The following is a 20206-nucleotide window of genomic DNA, read 5'->3' as shown; positions in this document are numbered from 1 at the left end:
CCCTGGGGGATAAGCCATGCAAAAAGTTTGAGAGGGTGCAGGTTTGGATGGAGAATCTCCCCTCTGGCTTGTGACAGGAGGTCTGCAGTTAAAGGCAGGGGCCTGTAGGGCTCCTTGGTCAGGCTGAATAGCAAGGGGTACCAATGTTGCCTGGGCCAATCTAGTGCTATAAGGACGGCTTTTGGTTCTTCCTGCATTATTTTGAGCAGTACCTTTGGGAGTAAGGGCAGGGGGGGAAATACATAAATGAAAAGATTGGTACACTGGAATGAGAGCATCCACTTTCCAAGCCAGGGGGTGGAACTCCCTGGTGTAGAATCTGTGCAGCTGATTGTTGTGTTGTGAGGCGAAGAGGTCCACCTCTGGTGTTCCCCAGGCCTGGGTGATTTGGAGGAATGTCCCCTTTTGGAGTTTCCACTTGTGGGGGTCTAAACAGTTTCTGCTCAGATGGTCTGTTAGGGTATTGTTTACTCCTGGGATGTACTGGGCTATGAGGTGTAGGTCCATGGAGGAGGCTGTCTGTCAGAGGCTCATGGCTAGTCAGCAGAGAGAGTAAGAGTGTGTCCCCTCCTGCTTGTTGATGTACCACATGAATGTGGTATTGTCTGTTTTATGAGGAGGACTCCCGGTTTTAGGTGGTCTTGGAAGGATGTGATAGCCTTGTGAACTGACATCATTTCCTTTAGGTTGATGTGCCAGTTAAGGTGCTTGAAGTCCAAAGAGCCTTGGGTGCACCGGGTGTCTAAATGAGCGCCCCAAGCTACATCTGAAGCATCTGTGGTGATAGTCTGGCCTTGAGGAAGGTAGGTGAAGGGAAGGCCCTTGTTCTAAGTGCATGCCTCTGCCCACCAAAGAAACTCATTCCTTATGCATGGAATGAGAGGGAAGGTGGTCTCCATAGATTAAGAGTGTTGGCAACAAAGGTTGCTTAGGTACCACTGGAGTTTCTTCATGTGCAACCTGGCAAGGGGAATCATCAAAATGCAGGATGACATGTAACCCAGGCCCTGCAGGATTTTCCTTGCTGTGAGTGTTTTTCTGAGAGCTAGCTGGAAGAAGTAATTTGGCAGAAAACATTGTTTTTCCTGGTGAGAGGAAGGCTGTTTGGAAGACTGTGTCCAGGAGTGCGCCCAAGAAGGTGATCTGCCTGGAGGGGTTTAGGTTTGATTTTTTCTTGTTGATGGTGAACCCTAGAGAGGTTAGGGTTGTTTGCACAAAGAGCAGGTCCTGAAGTAACTTCTCTTTGTCTGCCTGGATTAAGCAGTCGTCCAGATAAGGATAAATCTGGATGTTTTGCTGTCTGCGGAAGGCAACCACTGGGGCCAGGCATTTTGTGAAGACCCTGGGAGCCGTAGATAAGCCCAAGGGTGGTGTAGAGAACTGAAAGTGGTGTGAACCTGCTCTGAAGTGTAGGTATTTTCTGCAAGACTCACTTATGGGTATATGAAGGTAGGCCATCCTTTAGGTCTAGGGTGGTTAGCCATGCATTTTTTCGCAGCATTGGTAAAAGTTTTTGAAGAGTTAGCATTTTGAATTTTGGGACCTCTAGGAAGGTGTTTAGGGTGGACAGTGGCACAGTCTCTACTACCTCTTGAGCATGGAGTATGTGCACTTGTTTTAATGCTTCTGATCACTGATTTGGAGGTAGATTTTGGTAACCTGCTGAAGCTGGGACTTGTTGGAAGGTAAATTTGTAACAGTGAAAATAATACCCATTGGTCCTTTGTTACAGACAGACAATTTTGTTTGTAAAGGGATAGCCTTCCTCCTAACCCCTGATGGGAGGGTGAGTGGGAGTTATTGCACGTTCTTAGAGGAGGGAGTGGACTTAGAACACCCTGCTGTGGAAGTGGTGGAGGGCCACGGCTTAGTTCTTTGCTGGCCTTGGTTTTGTGGTCTAACTGGTCTGTCCCTGAGAGGTATCCCCTGAACCTGTCTACTGGGGGCTGGGAAAGACCCCAGTGCTTAGAGGGAAAGATTCTGCTGAATCTGGCAGGTTGAACTTGGAGGAAGTCCTTTACTGTTTGCATAGATTTAGCTTTATCCTCCATCATCTTTTTGATGACCTCCTCTGCTTTTGATCCAAGCAAGCGGTCTTTATCCAGGGAGGCATTAAGTAGTTTTGATTTTACATGATCAGGCAGTGGCTGTTCTTTTAGCCATGTGAGCCTCCTAATGACTGAACCTGCTACAGCGGCCCTACTTGAGCCTTCTAGGACATCGAATCCGCAGTGCAGGGAGTGTTTAGCTACTTGAGAAGTAGAATGCAGAAGATCTGCTAACTCTTTGGAAGTATTAGTGTCAGGTAAAGATGAAATTTTTTGTTTCATAAGTTCCAAGGTGTGCTGTTGATATTTTAGCATAGGGAACTGGTAGTTAGAGCTCTAATAGCTAAGGTTGTGGAAGTGTACACTTTCTTACCCCATCTGTCTAGACAGTCCTTGTCAGAGGGAACTGGGTTTTTAGATGAGCTAGCCTTGGCCCCTTTGGGCCCCTGTGTGATGACCTCTGGGTCTGCTGCAGGGTTTTTAAACAAGTACTTATGTGAATCAGGCACCCTGTAGTACCCGTCAGGTCTTCTAGGAGCAGGGGGTAGGGCGTCAGGGGTGAGGGTAGATTCATTGAAAACATCATCCACCACGTCCAGAACAGGAGGGATGGCCAAGGGTCTGTGCTGACGAAGATCTAGAAACTCTCTTAGTCTTTTCTTAGGCTGAGGATAATCTTGGGCTTCCCAGTGGAAATGCTCTCTGAGTGTGGCTCTCCGAGTGTGTGCATTGTTTCCTCAAATGAAAGATCCTCAAGGGGGAGGCAGAAGGAATAGATTCCTCTGCATCAGAATACTCAAAGGAGGTGAGAGGTTGTTGTTCCTCATCTGAATCAAGGTAGTCTGAAAGTTCTGAATCAGGCTCTGTGTGAACTTCAGGGGAAGTATCCCCTCTTTCTTTTAGAAGGAGTGGTATGGCTACCCTTGATGAAAGTGATGAGGTCCTCCGCCATTTTCAGTAAATGTGTCTGAGGCGGTGGTGGAGGAGTAAGATGGCGACTAGAGACGGTTTTCTTTGGGGTAGTCTTGCTTTTAGAACTTGGTAAATCCATTTGTTGTTGAGATGCGGTAGTCAGAGGCGAAGACATCGTTTTTTGCCTTGAATCGGTTGTGCGAAGAACCTCCTCTGAAGCCGGTGCCTGCATAGCGACTCCAGACCTAAGCGAAGTGGAGACAACCAAGGGACTGGATGATGTAGCATTCCCCGGCAGTACACCTGATTCCGAAAGGGTCTCGGTAGAGGCCTGCGAAGGAAATGAGTCGGGCATCAGGGGCTGCAAATGCACCTCACTGAATTCCTATGAACTAACGACTTGCTTCTGGGACAGGTCGTCTGAAACCAAATGAAAAGTTCGCAGGAGAACCAAATAAGGGCGCCAAGACTGTATAATACGGTAATAACATAATAGATGATTGACAGGTCGTCTGAAGGTTTACGTTTGTGTGGTCTGTCCCTTTCTTTATCTTTTCCTTTTTTGGGAATATCCACAGACTGCTGACCAACGGATGCCATTCTTAATGCGAGGAACTACTATGGAAATGCCTGGCTACAAAATCAGCTCTACGGTGAATAGTTCTTGAATTGAAAAGTGCGCAAAACCAACAATGGGAGACGTCGTGGTCTGGGCCTAGACAAGTAGTCTCGGTGTGGTATTTGCTTTCCACAGCGGAGACAATTATTGACTTTTTCGAACATCGGTTAGTGCAAGAAAAAGGTCCCCAATGGGGAACTTGGCTTTAGTCGTTTTCTGATTCAACGTCCACTCTGGCAACGACCGACCGGCACACACTCAAACTGCTTTTGTTTCGGGATCCACGGCAAGAAAGACTGATTTAATGGTGCTGGATGCTCTCCTTTATACCGCTGATGACATGACGTCAATCCAGAGGCGACAGCAGCCGGCGCAGGGGGAAAAGCTTGACTCTGGTATTCGGGCCGACTGAGGGCTACCCAGCAGGGATAACCCACAAGTGATGACTGCAACAATGAAACACAAAGAACATCTTTCCACTATTTTTATGACTCATGCAGATGAATTCATTAATATAGTAATTTGAAGTGTTGTACAGGATTAAGAATAATTCACAACTAGATTGCCATGGGTCTTATATATATATATATATATATATATGGCCCCAGTTGACTGATGCAAGAAGATTGTTCACAGCCCTTTAGCTGCCATCTATATTAATTTTCATTAAGTTTGGTTTTGTGAATATGAGGAACATTACAGTACTGCTATCAGAGCAGAAATTGTATGAAGAAATGTTTGGCTGAGCAGAGCTGGCAAGAATGTAATCAGGATGATATACATAATGTTTCTGTCCCTTACTGCAGCTTTTACCATCTGATTGAAACAATTCATGTTTATGAAGCCTAGTAGCCTTTATACCTGATTGCTGGCTATTGCAGTCTTCCCGGTCATCAGAAGAATAATTCAGGTCACTGAGTAGAAAAGTATTTCTATAATGGGGAGGGTTATATAGATATATATTTCTTACATTTTTTAAATGTATGTTATATGATACCAATGCCTTCTGACTATAAAGTCTTCCCCAGTGAGACAAAGCCCACTCTATTCCTGTTCTAGGGGTGTATTCAGTACAATATGGGGTAAGTCATCCAGAGAAGGCCATCATCCAGGACAGCCAAGAGGGTGTTTTGTGCCTCTGATCATTCCAGGTCCTATCACTTCACTCCCATGATGATGCACACCTGTGTCCCTAACCAGGTAAGTCTGGCTTACCCTCTCCAGTCAGAGACCCCTGTGGTGGCCAAATCTTGTGCGTCTCCAGGCAGGGATGTATATGATGCATGCCCTCTAGAAGCTTCACAGCTATGGTGCTTCTATAACTGGCTTTAACTCTGCTCATGGTGGTGACATGCATGAACTTGCATCACTACAAGAATTACCAATGCCCCACTAGCAACATGTTTATGCTCCTTCACATGCAAAGACAGAGCTACCATCAGTGGCTTGGACAGCTGCAACACGTCTCTCATATACTGGTATTTACTTTCTGTGCTCTGGGCCTCTTGCCCATAGCACTGGACTGGCAGAATAGCCAGTTAGGAGTCACCACACCCTCTCAGCAGGATGGGCAAACCATAGTCGCTCATTTTCTATCCTTGTCTGGGTCACAGTCAGAGTTTTATCTCCCTCCAACACACAGCTGATGCTGGGGAAGGTTGCAAGGTTACCAATGTGGTCATGCCTTTGAGATGATATGGAAGGGGCCGAGTGAACATTACAAAACTGTAGTTAATGTTGTTTACTGTAATATGGGTGAGAAGTGCTAAATGCCCACAATTTATTTTTATAACCTTAGATTTAAGGGCTTGACCTATGAAAATGGATATAGCATCTTCTTGATCAGTGGGACAAAAAGAATTGAAAGAATTGCAACCACATGCTTGTGGTAGGCAAGATGAATCTCTACAATGCCCCTAAAGGCAAGGTGTGCCTTAAGGCAGCTTTTTTTTTTAATTTACGCTATGGGTGTTGATCAGTCCCACTTTCAACTTATTACATATATGGTGCTGAGCTTGGAAATGTGCATTAATTTGAAAGCACTTATAAGGAATTCAGCATTTCAAAATGACTACTTTGCACAACTGGCTTTAGTTCAGTCTTTTGAAATCTAAGGTAGTATAATACAGACATTAATTTCACTTAGGTAGTTGAAGGACAAACAAGTAGTCTACTTTTTAAAGTAGATAAACTTGGTAGAATTCAGTGATTTTCAAGTGCAGAAGAGAATGGCAGAGATGAGATACTCTGGATACGGTTATGCTATTCTTGTTTTTAATGGCAATGTAACACTCTGTTACCTGCAGTAACAGGACCTTTAGCATCCTCTTGATCTCAAAGTCTGGATCCAATGATCAAATCCTGACAGTATCCCCTTTTTCCTTTTAAGAAACACATATTAAGGGAAATACTTCAGAGGGTATCTTTTTTTTTTCCTACTTTCATTTAGCATAGTGAAATTTTAGTTCTATTTTTGACAGCCAAAGGCTTGAATTGCAATTATGAAGAAAAGAATGAAGGGCTGAAGGAATTTTTCTCATGGAGTTGTTAGTAGTGGGGTGGGCGTCTTCCTATATAGCTTCATGTCTCTTTACATATAGAAAAACCCAGAGGTCATTGCACCTCATGACAGAAACGCACAAACTTTTCTAGCTTTTGACATTTTCAACATTAATTACAATTCAGTCTTTCTTTGCGCCAATCTAGTACTACCCAGGTTTTATGATGATACATTATTTACTCATAAAAAAGATTTTTTTTTTACGAAAATTATATCCACAACTCTTCTAAATATACTTTGCTCCTTACTAAAATCTTGCACAATAACAAGAAGTTGTGTACTCACCATAACGTTCAATGTATGCAGTCCATCTCGCCTCACATTCTTACCTGTGGGTTCGAGCCGAATATCGGCTCCGACTCGGCCAAACTTTTCTAGCTCGAAGTCTTCTATTGGCTGGGCAAAGCAGGTATCCCATGCTGCACTGCTCCATATCCCCAGATCTAGTTTGCTGCGAACACTCATTCATACCCCATGCATAACAACATCCAGGTAAAGAAGAATAAGCTAAAAGTGAAAGGAACTCTGTAAATCAGACCTAACCTCCAGATCCTCCAGGAAGGGTGAAGGTGGGAGGGTAAGTAAGAATGTGAGGCGAGATGGACTACATACATCGAACGTTATGGTGAGTACATAACTTCTTGATGTTATGTAGTCCAATCTCGCCTACATTCTTACCCGTGGGACAGCGTCCCTAGCACCTACATCCTGGGTGGCTCATAGGAAAATACTCCTGAGTACTGTGGAACCAAAGGATGACCTGCCCCTAGATACCACGTCCAATTTGTAATGAATAACAAATGTGTGAGGAGAAGCCCAAGTAGCTGCAGCACATATATCATCCATTGACAATCTGGCTTGATGGACTGTAGATGTAGAAACAGCCCGAGTAGCATAAGCCTTGACCGGAAACGGCAGGTCTTTTCCTCCTGCGGAGTAAGCGAAAGAGATGCAACTGGATATCCATCTGGATAGGGTGATTTTGGAGACAGGGGACCCAATTTTGTTTTCCGAAAAGGAGACAAATAGTTGATCAGACTTCCGGATATCTTTTGTTCGGTGCAGATAGAAACGTAACTGTCTGTGTACATCCAACTGATGAAATTTAAATTCTGCTTTGTTTGAAAAATGGGGAAAGAATACAGGCAACTCAATAGATTGATTAAGATTAGATATGATATGGACGCCACTTTAGGAAGAAAAGAAGGGTTTGGTCTAAGAGAAACCCTGTCCTTATGGAAGATCAAGTATGGAGGTTTGATAGAAAGGGCTTGAATTTCTGAAACTCGCCTGGCTGAAGTGATTGCTATTAAAAAGGCTGTTTTCCAGGTCAAGAATTTCAAATCACAGGTAGCTGTAGGCTCGAAAGGTGGTGAAGTAAGGGCTTGTAGAACAAAATTTAGATCCCAGGGCATAATAGGTTCAGAGACCGGAGGATGGAGTAATAGAGTGCCCTTCAGGAAAGCCTTACAGAGTCTGTGAGCCATTAGACTAGGCTCATTAGCAACATGAAAGTTAGAAATCGCTGCCAATTGAACTTTTATGGTAGCCGATGCTGAACCCTGATGGAAAAGCATGGACAAAAACTCCAAGCAATCGGGGCTGTGTAAGGATCAATTCCTTGGGTATGCGCCCAAATAAAAACCCTCTCCACTTGCTAGAATAAATCTTCCTAGTAGAGGGCTTATGAGAGGAAGATAAAATGTGAACTACCTCCGGTGAAACGTGATGAAGCCTAACTAACGATGGAAGTGGAGTAGCGAGGCTGTCAACCGGAGGGTCATCAGAGAGGGATGGAACTGTCCTGACATGTGTCAGTAAATCTGGTTGTGGGTCCAGAATCCAAGGAGTGTCCACAATGTAGGGTTGGAAAAGGGAAACCAGACTTGACGAGGCCAGTGTGGAGCAATCAGAATCATTCTGCTTCCCAAGGATTGCGCTTTCTGAATCACTTTTGATAACAAGGGAAACGGACGGAAAGCATAAAGCAGACCGGAGGGCCAATCGTGAACTAGAGCGCCCCTGGGTGACTCCTCCTGTGGGGGGATCAGCGTGAAGTAGCTGCTGCATTTGGCATTGAGGGGGCTGGCAAAAAGGTCGCAGCAAGGCTGACCCCATCTGCTGAAGATTCGTTCTGCAACTAGACGATTCAGGGACCACTCCTAAGGCATCAGAATAGCTCTGCTTAGCCTGTCCGCTATCACATTGGACTTCCCCGGAATGTGCGCTGCCACCAGAAACCGTTGGGAAGATACTGCCCACTGCCACACTCGCATGGCCTCTCTGCACAGGGGGTAAGATCTGGTTCCCCCCTGCTTGTTCAGATACCACACCACTGACATGTTGTCCGAGTGTATTGCAAACGTCCCTAGAGGTAGAAAGCTCTGAAGTGCCTGCAACGCAAGTAGCACCGCTCTCATCTCTAGGACGTTGATATGCAGATGTACCTTGTGATCTTGCCACGTGCCTTGGACTGTCCTGCCGAGATAATGCCCCCCCCACCCCATCTAGGAGGCGCCCGTGGTCACTGTGGCAACCAGGATGGGGGGAATGAAGGGTTTTCCCCGTCCAGATTGTTGGTGCAAAGCCGCCAACTGAGATCCTGTTTGCATCTGTCCGTGAGCAAAATAGGGTGAGAAAGTGGAAATTTTTGAAGAGACCATTGAGCAAAGAGGAGCCATTGAAGAAGTCTCATGTGCAATCTCGCTAGAGGGACCAACATAATTGTTGCTGCCATGGTCCCCAGGAGTTGAAGAACCCATCTTGCCTTCGCTTTCCTCAGGGACATCAGGGCGTGTACCTGTTGCTGTAAGACTCAGATCCTTTCCTGCAGTAAAAAGGCTCGCACTCGAATGGTGTCTAATTCTACGCCTATAAAGGTGACACGCTGTGAGGGCAACAAGGCAGATTTTTCCCAATTTAGTGTTATGCCCAACTGTTGACAGAGAGTGATGGTAGCGTCCCTGGTTTGGATTAGTAGATGCCTGGTGGGGGCAGTAAGGAGCCAGTCGTCCAGATACGGAAACACTTGGAATCCTTGACGTCTCAAGTGAGCAGTCACCACTGCCATACATTTGGTGAACACCCTGGGGGCTGTGGTGAGACCAAAGGGCAGGGCTCGAAACTGGAAATGACTGGCTCCCAGCCGGAGGTGTAGGTGACTCCTGGATGCCCTGTCCATTTTGACATGGTAGTAAGCATCCTTGAGGTCGATGGAGCACATCCATACCTCCTCTCCCAACAATGGGAGAATCAATTGTAGTGTGACCATACGGAACTTGAACTTCTGTACATAGTTGTCCAGTTGGCGGAGATCTAATATGGGTCTCAGGTCCCCTGTTCTTTTCGGCACCAAAAAGAATCTTGAGCAAGTCCCTAATCCGACTTGGTCTGAGGGGACATGCTCCTAGCAGCTTTGAAACCTCTGAAGCTGCTTGATCTCTTTGACTGGGTAGAACATCCAGGATTTTTCTGACTGAAGGGGGGTCTGACGTAAAGGGAATGACGTAACCTCCGGAAATTATTCGTAATACCCATTGGTCCTGGGTGATGCTTTGCCAGGCTTCCGGGTATAACAATATTCGACCCCCGACTGGCTCCAGAGAAGCAGTTGGGCATTCCATCAGGAACGAGAATAGAGAGAGCCGGAAAAGGAATCACGGTCTCCCGAATTGCGGGGGCCCCCTCTGCCTCTAGGACGGCGTCTCCCTGAATAATCTCCCCCTTCTCTGCCTCTGGAGGGGGACTCATCTTGTGCGGCAGGAAAAAACCTCTGTGATTTTTTGAACCACATGTTCCCACACCACTGGTCCTTGGGGTAAGGTCTAGAGGGAAGGGAAAAACGGACCCCTACAGCACACAGGGTCTTTCCCTCTTGTTCGCACCTGGTGAGGGTGTCTTTCACTTTGGTTCTGAACAAAGAAGAACCATCAAAGGGGGCGTCAGTGAAAGAAGACTTGAAGGCCTCCGCGAAATGACAAAGGTGCATCCAGGCTTGCCTTCTAAGGGCGACTCCTGAGCTTGCTGCCCTACTAGCTCCATCGGCTGCATATGAAATGAGCTGCATGGAGGAGTTGACGATGGCATTGAGGGTAGACACCTGGGCATTAACAGTCTGTGCCACCGCCTCAGGAATATTATCCACAAGAGTATCTCCTAACTCCTTGAGGAGATCTCTCTGGAGCCGAGTAAAATGAGACAGATAGTTCAGTGACCGTAAGGTAAAGGTTGCTGACAAGAGGGTACGCTTCCCATACCGGTCCATGGTCCTAGACTCCTTGTTAAGAGGATGGACGGAGGAAGAAGTCTCTGCTACTTCCTTCTGAGTGGCCGCTGCCACCACCATGGCATCCACAGGGACTCCTTTGGACAGAAACTTCTTACCCGGGGGAGCAGAAAGAAACTTATTGGGACACCTGGGTATGGGTTCCACAGAATCAGGGTTTTCCCACACCCTCCGACAAATTAAATCCAGGAACTCGTTGAAGGGTGGGGGGCACCCAGGAGGTGGAGGGCTGAGCACCAAAGGCCTTAAGGAAGACAGACTCCTCCTCGGAGGGAGCTTTGGACGGCCAGTCACCTCTGTTTCAATATCTCCAGGATGTCGGAGAAGAAAACATCATCTGAGGCTGACTTGGGGGACCCCTCCGATTCCTCGAGGTCAGTAGCCGAGGTGAGAGACTCATCCTGGGAGTCTATGTGCTTCCTCTTGCACGTTTTCTTTCTAGGAGCTCCTCAGCTCCTCAGGCATGAATTCTGAAGGGCTCTCAGAAACTTGGGGACCACTCGTGGGGGTATCCCTAGGCCTTGGTGCTCTGCTGTCTACGGATAGGTGGTGATCAGAGTTTCTCACCGGAGTGGTGGGGGACAGAATGACCAACCTGCATGATGGAGCTGACGATCTGGCCAGCGCAGTCCACATGGCCTCAAAGGCAGCCCCCCCCCCCCGAGTCTGAGGACTGGCCAGCCTCCGAGACCATGACAGGAGTCGGGATTCCTCGAGCCGAGGCACCAAGCGGGAGACTCTGAACCGAAATATGTCTTGAGACGTCGCCCTCGGGCCCGACTGAAGAATCCCAAGTCCCGAACCCTGTGGACGGAGCAGACGTCAGTACCGATAGGCCCAGAGGGGCCATCGGAACAGACTTAGGAACATTACACGGAGCGGAACACTCTGGCTCCGAAGACAGAGATGCACTTGGAGGAGGTGTTGGGCCGGGCCCGAAAACAATTTTGCCAAAACCGGTGACTGGAGGAGCCTCTGCACCACCCTATCAACATCCACATCTGAAAGAGTCCTGGAGGATTTGGAAGACAGGGAGGGAGATCGAGATCTGCTCTCAGGTGAAACTGGTCTAAGACTGGGCGATGAGCTCTGAAGAGGTTCTAATATAACTGGAGCTGATGCCGGTTCCATCCACACTGACACTTCCTGCGGCCCAGAGGACAGTGGAGCCGAGGAGGTCGAAGCAAGTTTTGTGACTTTCTCCGGTGGCTCCGAGGAAACTGAGAGATCTCTTTTTTGACTTAGAGGACTTAAATTTAGAACTGGGAGAAGAATCCATGGCCTCTTCAAACGAGGGTTTCAAGAGTCCCTTTAAAATCAGCTTATTCTTTCTTTTTTGGAGCACTCTGGGACAAAAAGCATGGCAGAAGCTGCAGGACTCCTGCAGATGGATGGCTCCCAGGCAATAAACACAAATCGAATGCCCATCTGTGATGGACATCTTGTAACCAAGAGCACTTTTTTAAAACCCGAAGGTTTGTGCTCCTTGGAATCCTTGGACATCTTTCAACAAGTAATCACAAAAAACCAACACAGCACAAGTCACTGTCTGACAAGAAAGGACACAGACACGCAAGCACCACAAAACGCGGGAACAAGTTTTGTATACTGCACAGCACACACACACAAACCTCAGAAGGAACACGCATTGAGACAAAGGCCAAAAACCTCTAACTAAAACGGTTTTATTGACCATGAATACTAAGGGGAAACAGACACTAAAACCTCTAACCTTAAACGATTTTAGCGCGAACAACACAGGACAAGAGGACTAGGTCCTCTAACTGAAACGGGCCCAGCCCAAAAGAACAGTTAGCGGGATACCACAAACCCACTACTGAAAACCAATACAACACCAAATAGACAATAGCTATGAAAATAGCTTTTTGTTTATAAGTAGTTTTCTCAGAATAACAAGAAAAAAGGGTACTTAGCAAGAGCGAGACCACGTCAGAGCTACACGAGCGGCAAAAGAGATCTGGGGATATGGAGCAGTGCAGCATGGGATACCTGCTTAGCCCAGCCAATAGAAGACTTCAAGCTAGAAAAGTTTGGCTGAGTCGGAGCCGATATTCGGCTCCGAACCCACAGGTAAGAATGTAGGCGAGATTGGACTACATAACATCCTGTTTTTTAACCTTCTATCATTTGTAAAAGTCACTACTATGAAGAAAACATGATTTACAAGACAGTTACTAGTTTTCATTTTACAAAAGCCATCAATTGTCCAATGGCAAATAACCTAACTTGTACATTGCAGAATGTGCAGCACAAGTTGTTATTCTCTCATCAGTCCACAACTTCCCAGCTGATCATACTAATAATGAATGGCTGATTAGGATCAAAATTAAAGCTGTAAAGGGATAAACAAAGATGCCTAATGGAACCTACATTATTTACTTTGTATACTGAATTGACTTTTCTTTCCTTGGAACTTTTGGTTATGCACTATTTTGTCTATGAGATTTATACTTCATCTCAGTTTGCAGATATAGTAAGTGTGCACCCTTGTACATATATATATATATATATATATATATATATATATATATGTATATACACATACATACACACACTTATATTTTTTCCCCCATCAATGAGTCCAAGCAGAACATGCACAGTGTTAATATCAATTTTTTAAACCTTTACCTCTAAGTTATGGATTCCAGATCTAGAAATTAGTGCACTATACTAACTCCAAAAATCGGAATCAAAGTGGTATCCAAAGAAGGAAACGCTGAAATGATGTATTCTGAGCGCTTTCTTTCCTTTTATTAATGGAACTTTTTCAGAAGATACAGGTGGTGCTGAGTTGAGAACATCTGCTAGCCATCAAACACTGGAGCCCCTCCAATGCACTAGTGAGACATAGCACAAAATGCACCCACTTTTCCGGCTTCAATTTTCTTATCCTTCAAAGGGTCACCCCCTTCTCTGGGGATACTAATAACTTCCTTAGAGTCAGGGAACTCGATTTTCAGCTGCTTCTTCAAGCAGACATTTCCCCAGGCCTCAATGATCACATTAACACCAAATGTGCACTGAAGTGGTTCAACAGAACCACTGCACCACCTATTTGCCAACACAGCTATCACTATTCCTATTACTTTAGGCTCCATTTCTTAAGCTACCTAGCTCTCAACTTGGGTACTAAACATTTGTACACTTTCCCTACCTCTTTAGCTCCATCTGTATCTCAGACACATAACTTTATATCTTCCACCACTCAACACAGTGCCACCTGTATCTCACCTTTGGTATTTGTCTTACACTTTTTATTTCCACACTTCTGTAATGAGCAAACAGTGCCACTTATTTTTCAACCTTGATAAATACTATGTTAAATAATTTGTTTAACCTTGTTATTGGTCACCGTAACCTTGTCAGTGGTCACTATAACTATTTATAGCTCTGTAACTAAACTGCACTTTATTTTCTGAAGAAGTTCTATTAATAAAATGAATGAAAGTGCTCAAACTACATCAGTTCAGCATGTTTTTCTTTGGATACCACTCGGAATTTTTACTTCTCTTTTTCTCAAGCCACTATATTAACTCCATAATGCTTTGATGGAAGGAGCATCATTTTGTCCATTAGCTCACCTGTCTCTGACATGCAACAACTACAGATGATCTGGCAAATAGGAATAACTCACTGAGAAATATACACATACATCAAAAAAATAAATACTTAAAATGACATGACCCAAATTCTTTTTCCTCATCAAATCTTTTCTTCTTCTCGTATTTATGGATGAGTGCTTTTTATGCTTACAGTAACATATTTAGGATTTAACTTAGTTGCTTCTAGTAATCCATATTAATTCCTTTCCATTGTAATACCTTTATTTACCAATCTAAGAACTTGGGAGCTAGTGTTTTCTTTCGTTGATCGTTTCCTGCCAACATCCTCTCTTAATAAATATATTCTTACACTTTCCTCACCGTGGTAGAATCAAAAGAAATTACAGCCTTCTAGAAAACAATCTTTTTTGTAAAACTTTTTTCTAGATGTATATATTTTTAATTTTTTTTTAAGTATATTTTACATACATAGACATATGGTTATGAGGTACAATGATGCAACAGCAGAATCCCATAGGTTCATAGGTTAAGTACTAGGCTATCGGCCCAAGGGCCTACGTAAGCCTAGCCAGCAAGGTTCCATAGCTTACGCCACCCAAGAAAGTTATTTACTGTCCAGCAGAGACACAGAAGTGATCCCCAGGGTGTATTTCTTATTTCCCATCCACTCATCAAGATTTTTCTTGAAGAGTGCTAATGAAGAACTTTGCTTGACATAGATGGATAGCTTGTTCCAGAGTATAGGAAGACTCTGGGACAGGAATCTATCCCTCCAGCGTGTCCTGTTTATTGTGGTGACAAGGTTTAGGTCCCTAGAGTGTGTAGCTCAGAGGGATTGGGATTTCTTTAGGTGTAGCATGTCCAACAGATCTGGGTTTGACATAGCTTTATATGTTAGGCAGAGATCACCTCGGAGTAGGCGATATGCTACGGAGTAAAGCTGGAGTTTTTTGAGGCGGTCAGTGTAGGGCATTTGTCTGAGGCCAGTAATCCTCTTTGTGAGGTACTTCTGTGGCCTTTCCAGCTGCTGCAGATGTCTTGTGAGGTACATTCCAAAAGGGGCGTTGTACTCTATAATGGGTCTAATATGAGTGACGAGTAGAGGGGAGTATCTGCTGATGAGTCCTCAGTGTTACTTTTGGTGAATTCTGCACCGCCTCCTTTCCAGAACCCTTTCACCTGCACTCTTGCTCTGCCTGCCACAAACTGATAAATTAATGATTTCAGAAGCACATACAACAAAATATTTTAATCTGTGACCCCTAGGGATGCCATTCTGAAGACTTATCAAAAAAAGTTTCCTAGATCCAGCCCCATGATGTACAGGGATAAAGCCCCATCTACACCCATAGCCGGCCTTAGGCATAGGCCAACTAGGTGGCCGCCTATGGCGCCGCTGTAGTAAGAGCGCTTTTCCAGTATTTATTTGGTATAGGTAGACCAGGATGGGGGCACTGAGTGGTGTTGTGGGGGCGCCATAGTGCCCTTTTGCCTAGGGCATCAGTTGACCTAAGGCCGCTCCTGGCTTACATACTTATATATTTCATCTTTTTCCCGGTTAGAGGTCGCCACAGCGGAACTCCGGTCCATTAATGATTGGCAGTAGATTTTCACGAACGCCGAGGTGCCAGCTCGACATTCAACCTTCAACGAAGGCACGCCCATTTACGCATGTCTTTCGAACGCCCACCCAAACGCGGGGAGGATATGCAGACTCCACACAGAAGGCACTCCCCGCACTCCAGCCGAGAATCGAATGGGAGAACCTCTTGCTGTGAGGCACCAACTACACCCTAGAAATATAGTGTTTGATTAGCAGGTTGGATTGCTGGAAGGGTCAGGCACAGGGATGGGTGTGAATGGTCAATGCTGTCTCACCCATAATTGGGGGAGGGAAGCATTCACTCACCTGACAAACATGGATATAGCACTGGACATAAAACAAAAGACTTCTCCTTCCTAGGCAGTGGCCTACGGATAGTCACTGATGGCTGCGAAGATGGAGTTAGGTGGGGTGTGGGGCCTTTCACACAACTACAAAAGCTATCTCACTTCCTTGCCTCTACTGTTAACCTCTAAGGGACAAAATGGGATGTGGGGCTTTTACTGAAGGGAGAAGAATCAGAGTGGCTCTTGTCCCTCTTAGGGAAAATGAATGGGCTTACTGTGGCTATTGAGGTCATGCTATATAAAAATAAATAAATAAATAAATGTGGTTACATATATATACATATACATATATATATGTTTTACACATGTACATCTACTCTTTTATTTTGATATGCTAAGCACCCAGCAGGTCAAAGGTGGTACTAACCACAGTACAGTGAAAAACAGAAGCTTCCCATATGTTCAACCAAATCACTGATCTTCGAGGAACACGTTATTAATGTTTGTAAGACAAAAATACTAAAAGACTTGCTCAAAAAACATTAAAAAAAAAAACAAAACAAAGTTAATCTGGCTCCATGGTGTAAGAAGGATGGGGTCTGTATCAGTTCATCGCAGTGCATTGCAGTGAACACTGGATTGTCGACCCTCATTCAGCGAAAAATGTTTCAGCAATTCACTGAATTTACCAAGGGCAAGTAAATAGTTACCCTACAGCACAACTCTGCCCTTTTCTCCACTGTAGTGTGATCTCAGAGTTCGTATATATAGTTGGGGGGGCAGCCCCCTCATCAGGGGTGTGGGGGTGAAGCCACCCATTTAGGATTGTTCAATTTGTGTAGCTGTCGGTCCATTGTGCTGTAGGGCAAGTACTTACTTGCCCTCGGTAAATTCAGCGAATCACTGAAAGGATTTTCTCTGAATGAAGGTCAACGATCTGATATTTGCTGCAACTGCATTGTGTATTTCCTGGAAAAGTAGGGCCACAAAACAGAAACTGTTAAAGCCACCTTTGACGGCTGTCAAAACAATGTCCTAGTCAACTCTCCTTCTGGTGATGCAGAACAAAGAACAAATAGACCAACTGTCAAAGAGAGGCTAGGTAACACACCACTGTGGCAAAACAGGAAATAAAACCCACCAAAATTAAGTGTTCTTATAAGGGGCAACATAAAAAAAAAATTCTCAGTTATACACAGTAACTCCATGTCTTGTCAACAATGGGTAATGAAAAACATGTAAAATAGCACAGAACAGTTTTGCACAAACATCGCTTCCATTATGAAAAAACATTTCAAACGAAAGAAACAAGCAGCAGAACTTAACCAAAAGCTCACTGAAAACAGAAACACACAAAAACACACCAAACTACTCAAACCACTGCCTATTTTATTTTTGTACAACACTGCCTAAACCAAAAAAGTACTCTAAAACATATACACACACAAAATTAGTATTGGTACCCCTAATAAATTCAAAGAAAGCCCACAAAGAAACTGCGCACAAACTTACTAAAAGAAACAGCAATGCTGTAAACAGAAAAAAGGAAACACATCCAGTTGAATGACACACAGAACATTGCCACTATAAGATCAATGGCATCTGGTAATGGCAGTCAGAGAATTGCAAAAAAGTGGGCAGTGTATTTTTAGCACTTTTTCCCCCTTCTCAAAATCTGTGCAATCTCGGAGTTAGTGTTAAGTGTGTGTGTGTGTGTGTGTGTGTGTGTGTGTGTGTGTGTGTGTGTGTGTGTGTGTGTAAATAATCAGGGGGTGTGGAGGAATTTATGACCTTGGGTTGCTTCTGTTTTGAGTAGTTATCTCCCAAAATTTTAATTCTTTGGGGTTTGCAGATTAAACGAGGCGTGATTATTCACAGGATGTCGATACCCCCCCCCCCGAAAAAAATTTAAAACACCAAAAAGTGCAATCAATCAAAAGCCCTAAAGCTTTGGAAGCTGGGCAGACGTCTCGTCATTGGCAGGATATGCCCCGTACAGCTTAGGCTACTGCAGCAGTTATTAAATGATGAATGCCAACGTGTCAGAATACAGAAAAGAAGCAACTTCCAACATTAGTCAGTGTGAATGAGAAAGAAACACGCTTAGCAGCCTACCTACATATGCTTGAGGTACAGCAATGTAATGTAAATATGACCACTTTTAGAAAAAACACAGCTAAAAATGCACTGCCTCTGACGTGGTCTTTTATTTTTTCCCCAGCAATTACAATACTATAACAAACATGCCTACCTTTGTGAAGGGCACATCACATAATTAGCAGCTTTTGATGTGTCACATTTTTTTCAGTAGGAGTTACAGGAGAAGCAGGAGTAGGAACAACAGAAGGTCATTCTGTAACAAAGAAAATGTTAATGAAAAATAGTTTCCTTAAATGGTGTGAATATTTTTACCAAGCACGTCAACACAACTCAAGGGTACTTCTGAGCAGCAGTTAATGAGAATCACAAAGCACTCGTGGAGCCTAGCAATAGAGAAATGAAGATATTGTGGTAGCCTTTATGACCTTCATGTATGAAGCATAAGCTTGCTTGTACTGTTACCAGTAAGAACATGCAAGTGCAAACTTTTTTGTGGTAATTTCATATAGCCTTCATTTAGAAAATATACAGCAACAGAATAAATGACCTCATTCAAAGTTTCAAAGTCATCTTCAAAACTATAGCTTCTGGGTTTATGAAGTGATCCAAAGCCAATACAACTAGCCTACAAAAAACTATCCTGATGCTTGTGATCACAACAAATTGCAGCCATTACTGCCTTTCCTCTATCAGGCAAGAAAAAATACTGATACAGTTAAAAATACATAATCAATTACAAGTTTATTCTTCAAATTTACTTTCTTGATAATCTTATTGTGCATCTTTGCTTTACATACCATGCTTTAACTGTCATTTTAACAAACTGATATTCTGTTTGATGCTCATTTGAGCTCAGGTCATGACTGAAAAGGGTCATTTACCAGCCTACCTACCTAATTAACAAAGTGGAGATAAAGATGTATAGCTCTTCTCTTTCCCAAAATAACAGAACAGATGAAATAGTCGTGTTATTTCCAGATAGCTGGTGCATAAAGCTTTAACAAGGATTTAAATGCACAGCTTCAACAATCTCTCTCCCAGGCGTAAACCCCCCCTGTGCATGTTTATTATAGTTAGCAACTTCTCTCTCCACATGACTCATTTAATACAAAAATCTTTCAGAAAGCATGCCCTGGGATTCAGAAAATCTCTGTCCAAATGCAATAATTACACAATGCTGGTTTTTCTATGTACACACATTCATTAAAATACACACAGACAAGCCCCTCTTCACCACACACACAATCATGGAAACACTTGCCCATACACCCACAAGAACACTCCAACACACACATATTTAGCAACTCCTATCTAACCCTTGTAGTGCAACCACCCAGCCACGCACATAAACATCCACAGCTCTGCTTAAGTGTACCACTACTTTCATTTAGTGTCTCACTGCTGTTTTTCTGCTGTGATAAACATTTCTGTAGTGTTTTCTGTCTAAATTAGTGTAGCTAATAGTTGTAGTATTGTCCAGTTTCAGGATTGCTGTCTTTCGGCCTGGCTGTTTGTTTGCAATAACTGTTTGCTCTAAGCACATTTTCCAGGCCTTCTTGGATTAGCAGAAGCCATTCTTCACTTTATTGAGAGTATCGTGTTGATTGGCCACTGGCTGGTAAAGGTTAGCTGGGTCTAGGGCTTGGAGTAAGCACCTCATTGTTTTTTTGAGCTTTTTTTTTAAGTTGTTTCAGGTTAGAACCTTCTGGTACTTAAGACCTACCTTTGTGAGGGGTTCTGCTATTTCACACTGAGCTGAACAGAGGAGGGGCACTGACCACAACTCTGATCTGTGATGTATAACAACAAGTATCCTGTTTTATTGCTTATGCTTACTAGTTATTGCTTGTCTTGTTCTTACCATTCATTGTACTTTTTATTGTCTGCTGGCGACTTTTTACTGTATTTTATTGCTATAAATTAATCTGCACTGTTGTACTACAACTGTCTGCCTTACTGGGCATGTTAAATCACCTTTGTTACTGCTTCACTTTTTATAAAGCTTTTTTAGCTAGTTTCACTGTGTGAAAGGTATTAATTGGAAATTTTCTCCATTTGTTAAGCATCTGTTTGTTCTGATTTTCCTGTCAAGGACTATCATATAACTGATTTTTATGCAGTTAAAGCATTCTCTAGAATCTCCTTCTCCTTTTTATGTTTAAAACTTTCATTTAGTGTCTCACTGCTGTTTTTCTGCTGTGATAAACA

At 43.9% G+C, this 20206-nt stretch overlaps 1 protein-coding gene across 2 annotated transcripts in view; it reads right to left on the bottom strand.

Moving 5' to 3' along the window:
* The window catches only part of ZBTB38 (zinc finger and BTB domain containing 38), a 606633-nt gene extending 588386 nt beyond the window's left edge, over positions 1-18247 (bottom strand). For both annotated transcript variants that reach the window (XM_044071057.1, XM_044071058.1), the window contains exon 1: positions 18150-18247. The gene's annotated coding sequence lies outside the window, so the exon portion shown is untranslated. The remainder of the gene's footprint in view (positions 1-18149) is intronic.
* Positions 18248-20206: the final 1959 nt, after the last annotated feature.

Source organism: Protopterus annectens, chromosome 5.part0 (genome assembly GCF_019279795.1).
Source record: "Protopterus annectens isolate FY-2018-M chromosome 5.part0, PAN1.0, whole genome shotgun sequence".
NCBI lineage: Eukaryota > Metazoa > Chordata > Ceratodontiformes > Protopteridae > Protopterus > Protopterus annectens.
This window is presented reverse-complemented; position numbering and strand designations above follow the sequence as displayed.